Below are 11249 nucleotides of genomic sequence, written 5' to 3'. Positions count from 1 at the left end.
TGTTCACTCACTTGCTGCCTGACCTTCAACAGGAGAGGACCTACACTGCAAGTGCTGCTGTGACCTGTGTCTGGAACCTTCCATGGCTCGTATCACAGGGGAAAGGACCCCTGCCTTCACCACTGCGGAGTTGGAGAGACTGGTGGATGGGGTCCTACCCCAGTACCGAATGCTGTATGGGCCTCCAGACCAACAGGTGAGTACACTGTGAGCACGATGCATGGGGCATGAATGCATGTGTGTGAGGGCCTCATGTGGGGGGGTTGGTGGAAGGGCCCTGGGCAGCGTGCTGCATGTATGGTGGGCAATGTCTGTGCGTAAAGGGATGTGAGGGCTATGGTGGGCCATGAGTGTAACAGGCAGGACGGTCTGACTGATACCTTTTCCTATAAGTATTTCTCTGCAGGTCAGTGCCCATCAAAAACAGAGTATATGGCATGCCATTGCCAAGGACGTGGGGACTCTGGGGGTCTACGGCAGGCGGCACACCCACTGTCGCAAACGGTGGGGGACCTGAGACGCTGGGCACAGAAGACCGCGGAGGCCCAGCTGAGGGTTTCCTCCCAACGAGGAAGGGGTGCCAGTCGATACCTGACCCCCCTGAAGGCCCGCATACTGGCGGTGGCCTATCCGGAGCTGGATGGGCACTTGGGGGCATCACAGCAGCCACAAGGGGGTGAGTAAATTACCCCAATATACAACTTACTTGCGTGTGGTGGCATCCGGGTTGGGGATGTGGGCCTGTGGGTGTCCCTAGGCCAGACCGGACAGTGCAGGGTAGGGTCCATGTTGTGCTGGTTCTGATGTCAACCTCCTCCAATCAAGCTAGTAGGCCTCCACTACTGGGCAGGTGTCTGTGGGTCTCAGGTATGCTGCATTTGGGGTTAGGTATCCCTGTCCATGGGCTTGTGACTAACATTGTGACTGTTAGTGTATTGCCTAGTGCTTAAGGCTGTTCCCTGTGTGTGTGTGTTGTGTACGCCAACAGTGGTGTTGTTGCCGCCATTGACCAAGGGTATCCTTTGTCTCTCCCCCCCTTTTTCTTTTGTCACCCTGTCCTTATGTGCATTAGCATCATCTGGCGGAGGAGCAGAGGCACCAGCGATGGGGAGAGCTGCACCAGTCGGACAGAGGGTGAGGGGAGCTCCACAACAGAGATTGGAGGGGACAGTTCTGACAGTGATACCTCCTCCGATGGAAGCTCCCTGGTAGTGGCAGACACCTCTGTGCCCACCCCAACTACAGGTACAGCTGCAACCCCCCATACCGGTACCGCCCTCCCAGCAGCCCCTCAGCTTGTTTCCGAAGCCCGCTCACCCAGGAGGGTTGGCATCTCCTTCGCCCCAGGCATCTCAGGCCCTGCCCCGGTTAGCCCTTCCGCCCTGAGTGAGGAGGCTATTGATCTCCTGCAGTCCCTCTCTGTTGGGCAGTCAACCATTGTGAATGCAATCCAGGGGCTGGCAGCCCATTTGCAACAAACAAATGCATTCCTGGAGGGCATTAACTCTGGCATGGCGGCCCAACAGAGATCAATCCAGGCTCTGGCCTCCTCCCTGATGGGAGCCTCCCCCCTCCAACCTCCTCTGCTCAATCCCATTCCCCCCAACCCCAACCTATCCCAAGCACACAGGCAGACCAGCATGCACACAAGACAACACACAGGAATGGTTCAGGCAAGCACATGCACCACACATCATCACGCAGGCACTCACACAAACACCATCCAGATGCAGACATTCCAACATCCACTGCCTCCACTGGGTCCCCCTCCTCCTCCTTTTCCACCTCCCTTCCAGTAGTGTCTACACTCACACATGCATGCACTACATCCTCATCCACTACCACCATCACGCCTAGCACTACAAACCCCTCACTGGCAGTCACCACCCCCACATCCATGCCATGTCCCCTGTGTCCTCTCCCACTGTGTCTGTGCCCCCTCCTCCCAAATTACACAAATGCAAGCACTCAGACACCCAACAGCCATCAACCTCACAACAGCATCCAGCCCATGCACCTGCACTCAAACACAGCAGACAGACACATCCTACAACCACTTCCTCTTCCTCCACTCCCAAACCTTCACCATCTTCCCGCACGAATGTCCCTAAGAAGCTTTTCCCCTCCACCCTTGACCTCTTCTCTATCACTCCCCCACCCCTTCTTTCTTGTAGGTCCAGGGTGGTCAGGACCCAGGCGAGCACCTCAGCCACCCAGTCCACGGCCACAGTGGGGTCGACAGCTACTGCAGATGGAAGAGGATCCCAGGCACCAGGCAGCAACACTGACAGGGTGCCTGCACCAGGTGCATCAAGGAAGGGCAAGGAGGCACCACCAGCTGTGACTAGGAAGGACAAGGAGGCACCACCAGCTGCGACTAGGAAGGGCAAGGAGGCACCACCAGCTGCAGGAGGGAAGGGCAAGGGGCAATCCTCGGCTGCTGACAGGAAAGGCAAGGGGTCTGCACCAGCAGGCAGGTAGGACAGGAGGCCTGGTGCTGGGACTCAATTGCAGCCCCCACCACTAACCATGGTGGTTCAGCCGTCCGAGGCTGCAGGGGATGGGCTGGAGCCTCCCCCTACCACTGTTAGCACTGCCACCGGCACCACTGCCAGCAGCCCCAGTGGGCCCTGTCTGAGGCTGCAGGAGAAGGGCTGGAGCCTTCCCCCAAAACTGCCAGCACCGACACAGCCCTGCCACTGCCACCACTGAGCAGCCGTCACCGATGGCGGACAGTGTGTAGTCCTGCCTCCATGGGCTGTTGTGCATCCCGGCCCCTGCAAATCCTGTGGGTCTGACACCCAGGTGAGAGACTGTGACCTTGCACTCCCCAAGATCTGCATCACAGGGCACAATGCTCCTCCAGAACCAGTGGAGAAGCCATCCACTCACCCCATCCTTCCCAGGAAGAAGCACACTGGGCACAAGGCCTCCTCCTGAACCAGTGGAAGAAGCCATCCACTCACCCCATTCTTCCCAGGATGAAGCACACTGGGCACAATGCCCCCTCCAGAAGCAGTGGAAGAAGCCATCCACTCACCCCATCCTTCCCAGGATGAAGCACACTGGGCACAATGCACCCTCCAGAACCAGTGGAGAAGCCACCCACTATAGAGACTGTGGCCTTGCACTCCCCAGGACCAAGCAGTGGGCAAACCACCCACTTGAGAGCCTGTGGCCTTGCACTCCCCAGGACCAAGCAGTGGGCAAACCACCCACTTGAGAGACTGTGGCCTTGCACTCCCCAGGACAGAGTGATGGGCATGTAGCCCCCTCCAGGGCCAGTGGTGTTGTACCATCTTCCGGCTGAGGTGACCCCCCCCCCTCCCCGTCCCCCTGAGGTGCCTGTGTTTTTTCGACCTGATGCCCCTGCAGTGTTCTCTCCGTGTTGTTGCAGGAGTGAGGTTGGGCCTTGGCCTATGTGATGTGGCCCACGGACATTGAGGACTGGGCAGTGTCCCTCCATTTGTAAATATTTATATACATTTGTATTTGGATGCACTTCTTCATGTTATTTTATCGTATTACACTCACTTTCTTCCAATCATTTTGTCCTTTTATAGGAGTACGGGGTGGATCTGTAATGTTACTGCATCTGGTTGTGTGTATGGTGTTGGGGGTGGGGGAGTTGCGTGTGTCACTCTTTTTTTCCTCTCCCCTCCCTTGTGTGCTAGGCGGCAGTATTCACTGTGGACTTCTTCGCCGGCGTTGGTGTTCGTAATACAGGAAGAGGTAGACGAGCATGGGAAATATGTGCAACTCGGGCTCCATAACATTGTGGTTGTTCCCTGAGTCCCCATAGGTGAGTCCTTTGACTTCTGTGTTCTGATTCCGCCGTGTTTTTGATGTCGTTGGTACCGCCCCGGAAAAGGTGTTGTATAGGTATGTCATAATAGTGTAGGCGGTACATTGTCTTTCGCCTGGCTGTTGGCGGTTACCACTGTGGTGCTTGTTGCTACCGCTGTGGCAGTCGCTGTGTTAAACTGGCTGTCTGTCTGAGCAGTTTCCGCCGTGGTCATAATTCCATTTTTTTTTACAGCCGGCATGTGGACGGAATTACTGCCGCTTTATCACCGACTGCCAGGGTTGTAATGAGGTCTTTAATATTTTGATATACTAACCAAATCTAATATGGTAGATATAGATGGTGGACTAACTGTGATTGACATTGCCATGGAATTTTATACAAATTTATGGGACTACATTTCTACAGTGTTAAAAATTGTATGATTTGAACATGATTTATTGAGTATGAAAATGTACTACGTGGCCAAACTTCTACATCTATATACACTAATGTCATAAAATCAAATTCAAATGATATAGAAAGTTACAGAAGAGAGGGAGTGGCATTTGTCACATAATTTTGTTGCTGTCACTGTAGACTTACTGGTAAATTTTATCAGAAAAAACTCGGAACAGAAATAGGTTGAGTGAGCTGCAATTGAAAACATGACTATATTATATGATGTTCTTCACATCTGGCTTGATATCAAGCTGACTGCTTACTTATTTTTTTATTAATTCTTAAAAGGTACATAGAGTAGGTTTTGGGACCACTCAGAGAAGTATGTGACTCTAACCTCATGCTACTGATTGTTTGGCATATCATTCCACCTCCTAATGAGTGCTTGCACTGCAATTCATAAGAGACTGTTTTACTTCTCAAGAGTATCTTCAATTATCACACATAAAATGCTTTATCTCTTAGACGCACAGCATACAGAAAGCAATTTTTATGTTTTTTTCACTACAGCAGGTTGTTTATCTTTTACTTAAGACTCAGAATGCGCGCCAGACCAATGGCTAATGGCCAGTTCTTGTCACTTTTAACATCATTGACTTGCAGGAACCTCTGTTTTCCGAATGGGAGTCCTTTTCAGAAATGTAGAACTTATGCATGAATGTGGAAATAATACAGATCTTTTTAAAACAGGCAATTGAATATGCGATCAGCTCTTTGCTGAATGAATGGCATATTTGTTGATTTAACATTGGTGTAACATATGGCAAGTGTTAGACCTATCAACTCTTGCCATGGTTTACCCTGTCTTTTTGGCTTCTGACCTTCTGTTTTTGATCCTGTTCTGAATATTGTTTTTGCTGGCTTTAGGAATCTGGGCACTTTACCACTGCTGACCAGTGCTAAAGTGCAAGTGCTTTCTGTCTAATCGGTATTGGTGATTGGTTTATCTATGATTATCACATTTGATTTGCTAGTAAGTCCCTAATAGGTGTACTCATGGCCTGTAAATCAAATGCTATGAGTGGGCCTGCAGCACAGATTGTGCCATTCGCAGGAGTAGCCCTGTAACTGTGTCTTAGACCTGCCACTGCAGTGTCTGTGTGTGCAGTTTTGAACTGCCAGTTCGATCTGGCAAGTGAACCCACTTGCCAGGCCCCAACCTTCCCTTTTACTACATGTAAGTCACCCCTAAGGTAGGCTCAAGGCAGCCCTTTGGGCAGGATGCAGTGTATTTAAAAGATAGGATATCTACGAGTGTGTTTTACATGCCCTGATAGCAAAATACTGCTCAATTCATTTTTCACTATTGCAAGGACTATCTTTCCCATAGGGTAACATGGGAATTGCCTTGAAACATCTTTTACGTGTAATTTACCATTGGAGGCAGATAGAGATATGAGGTTTCCTCTGAACTCACAATTTAAAAATGCATCTTTTGGTAAATTGTTTTTTAAATTGTAAGTTTGAAAATGCCACTTTTAAAAAGTGGACATTTTCTTGCTTAACCATTCTGTGCCTGTGCCTGTCTGTGGAATACACGTCTGGGTCAGGGTGATAGTTGGGCTGTTTCTGAATTTACTCTAGACAGTCACACAAAGGGACCTGAGGTGAGCCCTGCATATCCTGATGAATCTTCCTGAGATAGACTGGTGGGAGGAGCTGACATTTGCACCTGAATAGGGCTTTACCTTTCCTTACACAAAGCAGTCTCCAACCCCTTGGAGTGTGTCAGGACCAGGGCAGGGAAAGGCAGGGTTTTGTGCACTACAAAGACTTTTATTTGAAGTTTACCTACCTCAAAGCAAGAAATGGCTATTAGTACTGAACCCCTGACCCCACAAAGTTAGAATCCTTATGAACTGAGGATATTCCGCCAGGAAGAAGAGCTGGATGCTGTAGGAGGGACTGCCACTCTGTCTATTGCTTTGCTGTGCTGGCCTGCTGCTTGCTGCTTCGGTCCTTAGAGTTAAAGGACTGGACTTTGCTTTCTACATCCTGCTTCCAAAGGTTCTCCAAGGGCTTGGACTGAGGTTGTCTCCTGTTAAGACGTCTTAGGGACATTAAAAGTCTTTATCTGCCAGCACCTGGGCTTTCTTGCTGAGAGTTTTGACTTGCTAAGTGGTTCCAGTTTTCAGGCCCTTGGAATTGAGGTCTGGTGCAACCAAGAAGAAACCAGGCACAATGACTCCAGAGTGACTTCGGAACCGGCGTCCATTGCCTGCACTGAAGCGGTGGTCCCCACTGAGTGCAATGACCATGACCGAAGTTGCAGGCTCGGCGCCACCATAGGGCCTCCCAAGTCCCGCCACAGCGCAAGTCCAGAGCGATGTGTTACCAACACTCTGGCACCGACTCCGCCTAAGCAACTGTGGTGGGATCACAAAACCACAAAGTTGACGCCTCGTGTCTTCACCTACCAGATTCATCAACCCCTCCTTATCATGAGGAACTGATGCCTCACAACTCATGTCACATCACGTCCCCTGCAACTGTAAGGGAACTAACGCCTCACCTCCTCTCCCTAGCAATAAATAACCGACGCCTCACCTCCCCAGTGGCAGTAACCAGCCAAAGTCACACCGGGTCCAGCACTGTCTCACCTCACCGAATCAATGCAACATCTTTATTTCCTCATTGTTTACAAAAGGTGCTGTACCTGGGGTCTGTGCAACTCCGTGACCAGCCCGCACTCCATCGCAAGTGGGGTTGGTCTGTTGGGAACGACTCCATCAAGAAGTCATGATAGCCCCAGTTGGAGCTATTGTGATTCTAAGCACTATACTGAGATTTAATCTTCAAAAATGTGTACCTTTTCTTGTGTATGTTGATTTTTTGTCCTTTTGGTCTTGTTTTACTCAGATAAATATTGTCTATTTGTCTAAACTGGTGTGGTTTACTTTTGTGGTTACTATGTTTACTGTGTGTACGTGTGTGTGTGTTTACAAATACTGTACACGTTGCCTCTGAGATAAGTCTGACCGCTTGTGCCATGGTTTATCTTAGCTGACTTCTGAGACCAGCACAGTTTGAGGCATTAGCAGTTTGGGAGCTGGTAGCTAGACAGCAACAGCAAATGAAATTTGAGAAAAGAATAAGAAGGGTAGAAAAGACTTTAGCGGAAGCGAGATGGGATTGGGAACAGAAGAAACGGAGATCAGTGGCTTTGCAGGATGTTAAGTTGTTTCCAGCTATTACGCAAGAGGAGGAGACAGAAGGAAAGAAAGCAACTAGAAAGACTAATAGAAGTCCTTCCGAGAGTAAGGAAGCTAGAAGGTTTTTCCGTAGTGGAGGAGGAAGCAGATGCCGAAGATCTTGTTACACAGATACCGAGAGACCGACCACCACCGTATGCAGTGCATGAGAGTGGTCCGAGTACTGGTGCTGATCCAACAGCCCCAGCACAGGCAATGGGGACAGTGAGTCCAGTACAGGTAAATGCTAACATGACACATGGTGCGGTGCCAAGTAGTCCTAATGTGTTTGACTACTCCTGTAGTTCAGACACAGATGCAGCCGCCCCAGATACAAAGAATTTATCCTGATATGCCTATTCTAGAGATTACTTCAAACTTAGTAGTACCTACGGAGCAAGTGGTTCCGAGGCCAATGCTGGTCCAGACTGAGCCGACTCCAATTTTGTTGCCCCAAGTGCAGCCGCAGGTGATGTCGAGATTTATGCCAATGACAGGGACGCAGTCAGACTTGACTCCGGTAATGAATCAAAGAATGGGAGTTACTCCCCCACAGAGTACAAGTGCCAGAGCAGCCACAGATGCAATATCACTGCAGATTACTGTTGTTCCAGCTGTACCATTATTTGCACAAAAGAAACAAATTCTGAGTGAACAGGGAACAATGACCCAGAGTCTAATGAGGAGGGGGCCAAGTGAACAAGTTAAGGTAGTCTCTTTCGTGGGTCAGACTTTTGATGGATCGAGATCATTGTTAGATCTTAGTCCACTTGTTGCACTACCAGATGCTGTGAGTGCACCAAATGCGGGTCACAGCTTGAAACTATTGAAACCGCAGACTCTGAATGCAGTACTACAGCAGGTGCCACCGGTTCAAGCGAGTAACATTTTGTTACTGACTGACAGCTCCGCAGTTGACTGAATGGTTAGACAAGCAGAATGCTTCTAAGGGTGAGGAGCAAATAAATTGTGTCAGGCTAAGCATGGAAGCTGGTGAATTAGTTGAAGGAACAATGGGGGTGAATAGATTAGAGTCCTACACAGAAGCAGAGTTGAGATACTTATGCCCAAGGATTACAAGAGAAGTGGGCAAGGTGCATCAGAGATTGGCAGATTTGGCAGAGAAGCGTGGCATAGAAATTCAGAAAACAAGGCATTTGAAGAGGAGCTACAGATTAGATTTTGAAGCAAAAAATATTGAACACATGAGGTCTGCCGGAATGAAAGCGCATCTTAAAGAATTATTGCAGGATGCTCAGGTTTGGGGAGCTTTAGAGAAGTAGGAAGGCAGATGGGTAAAGAAAAGAGACAAGAGGAAAAGCGATTCTCTAGAAGTGACTGAGGATGTACAACAGGACAAGGATCCGGTGAAGATTTTACCAATGAGGGAAATTCCAGGGGGAAATTTTGTTCATGTTCCTTGGAGTAGGAGTAACATTTTCTTTTTTACGAATGACTTCCCAAAATTGAGAGAGAAGCCAGTAGAGTGGTATCAGCAGACAGACAGATTTGTGAAACTTTTGAAGTGTTTGTGGGAGGACTTGAACACATTACTAGAGATAGTGGATCCAGCAGACTTATGGGTCGAGTGTAAGAGGACTGTAGATTGGCCAACAAGTGAACCAGAGAGAGACAAGAATATAGGTGCACTGTCTCCTGAGGTAATGAAATACTACTATAAGGTGATTGAGTTTCTGAAAACAAGGATTTCACCCAAGAATATTGATTGGCAGAGAATTGACAGGACAGTGCAGGAAGTAAAGGAGTCAATACATGTGTACTATGAGAGATTGTTGAAGGCGTTCAAGGAGTATAGTGGCAAAGAAGCAATTGAGCCAAAAGACATGCTGCATTTTGTGTTCAGATTTGTGGAAGCACTGAGACCTGAAATAGGTCAGATGATTAAGAGTCATTTGATTTGCTGGCAAGCAAAGTTGATTGATGAGGTGTTGCAGTATGCGAAATACTGTAGTGATGAGATCGAGTTGAAGCAGAAAAAGTTGAAGGAGAAGGCAATGGTGAAGCAGATTAAGGCAGCTCAAACAGTAGTGCAAGGACATTTTGTACAACAGATGCCTCAGCAGCAGGGAAATGTCATGTTTCAGCCTCAGATGAGAGGTAGGGGTCGCAGAGGCAATATGGTCCAAACTTGAACACTGTAGTGGTTCAGAATGATGTCCAGGGAATCTATTGCCCTGTGACATTTGTGGAGCTGTGGGACATTGAGAGCGGGAGTGTCCGATGATGGTGAGGAAGGTGTTGTTCAGCAAGGTAATGACATCAATACATTTCAAAATGTGAGCAGACCGAGATTAAAGGGTCCCAATGTAAATTTTCAGAATAATGTGAATCAAGTGAAGAACTTTCAGCCCCTGCAACAGGTGAAAATGGCCCCTACACAAGTGTCACAATTGCAGCCAGTGCAGCAGCAGGTCCCCATGGTACCTAGACAGCAAATGCAGATACCTCAAGCCCTGATGGAGCAGCAACAGATGATGCTTTCTCAACAGGTCACAGGTCAGAGACAAGACAGAAGTAGTAACACAGTGCACCAATTCCCATTACACAGTGTGAATGAAATAAATGGTGAATGGATGCGTGACAGTTCAGAGGAGGAGCCATGCGTGCTTGCAGCTTCTTTAGAGGTAGATCGAAGAGGACCCTATGTGAGGGGAAAAGTGATGGGTCACAGAGTTTCATTCTTGGTGGACACAGGATCTACACTCTCTACAGTGAGAAGTGCAGACGTTCAGAATTTGCTTCTTTCAGGAAGAACAGTTCAGGTTGTGGGGGTAGCGAATAAGTATTTGACAAACCTGATTACAGATCCAGTGCAAGTTGAGATTAGCAATTTCCAGGGACTGCATAAATTTGTAGTCTGTGACTCGAGTCCAGTATCCCTACTGGGAAGGGACTTGCTGTGTAAAACAAAGTGTTTGATTACTTGCTCAAACGATGGAACTGAAATCCAGACAAATAGTGATGATGAGGAAGACCCAGCTCCAGAAACTGAGTGTGAAACTACAAATGAGGAGTAGCCCTTGATTGAGTTTTTCCCGATGTTCACAGTGAAAGAGGTTTGTTCTGATTTGCATGGAACAGTACAAGAGAACGTGTGGGATTTGACAGGAAAAGAAGTAGGGTTGATCGAAGGAGTGGAGCCAATCAAAGTTACCTTGAAACCGAATGCAGTTTTTCCCCAACTTCCACAGTACAACATGACACAAGATGTCCTGATGAAAGTGGCTCAGACAATTGCAGATTTTGTGAAGAAGGGAGTTCTAAAGGAGGTATTGAGCAGCCCATGTAATTTACCGATAATGGGTCTGAAGAAGCCGTGTGGAAAGGTTAGAATTGTTCAGGATTTGAGAAAAATAAATGAGATTGTGGTCAAGTGTTGTCCCATGGTGCTCAATTCAGCTGTGATAATGGTCCAGATTCCATGTGATGCAGAGTAGTTTACAGTTGTTGATTTGTCACAAGTGTTCTTTTCTGTGCCCCTTCATGAAGATAGCCAATTTCTCTTTTGTTTTAAATTTCTGGATAAGGCCTATTGCTGATGCAGGCTCCCTCAAGGGTACACAGAGTCACCTTCCTTGTTCAATCAGATCTTGAAGAAGTTGGAGTCATTAGAATTGCCTTTTCAATCAACTGTGATGCAGTTCATTGATGGCTTATTGATTGCGTCCAAGACAAGGGACGAGTGTAAGTATGATTCGATTGCCCTGTTGAATCATTTGGGAGAGTATGGTCATAAAGTGTCTCCATCGAAATTGCAGTACTGTCAGAAGGTAGTGAAGTATATGGGTCAC

This window comes from Pleurodeles waltl, chromosome 7 (assembly GCF_031143425.1).
Source record: "Pleurodeles waltl isolate 20211129_DDA chromosome 7, aPleWal1.hap1.20221129, whole genome shotgun sequence".
NCBI classification, from domain to species: Eukaryota; Metazoa; Chordata; class Amphibia; order Caudata; family Salamandridae; genus Pleurodeles; species Pleurodeles waltl.
Note: the sequence above shows the minus strand (reverse complement) of the source record.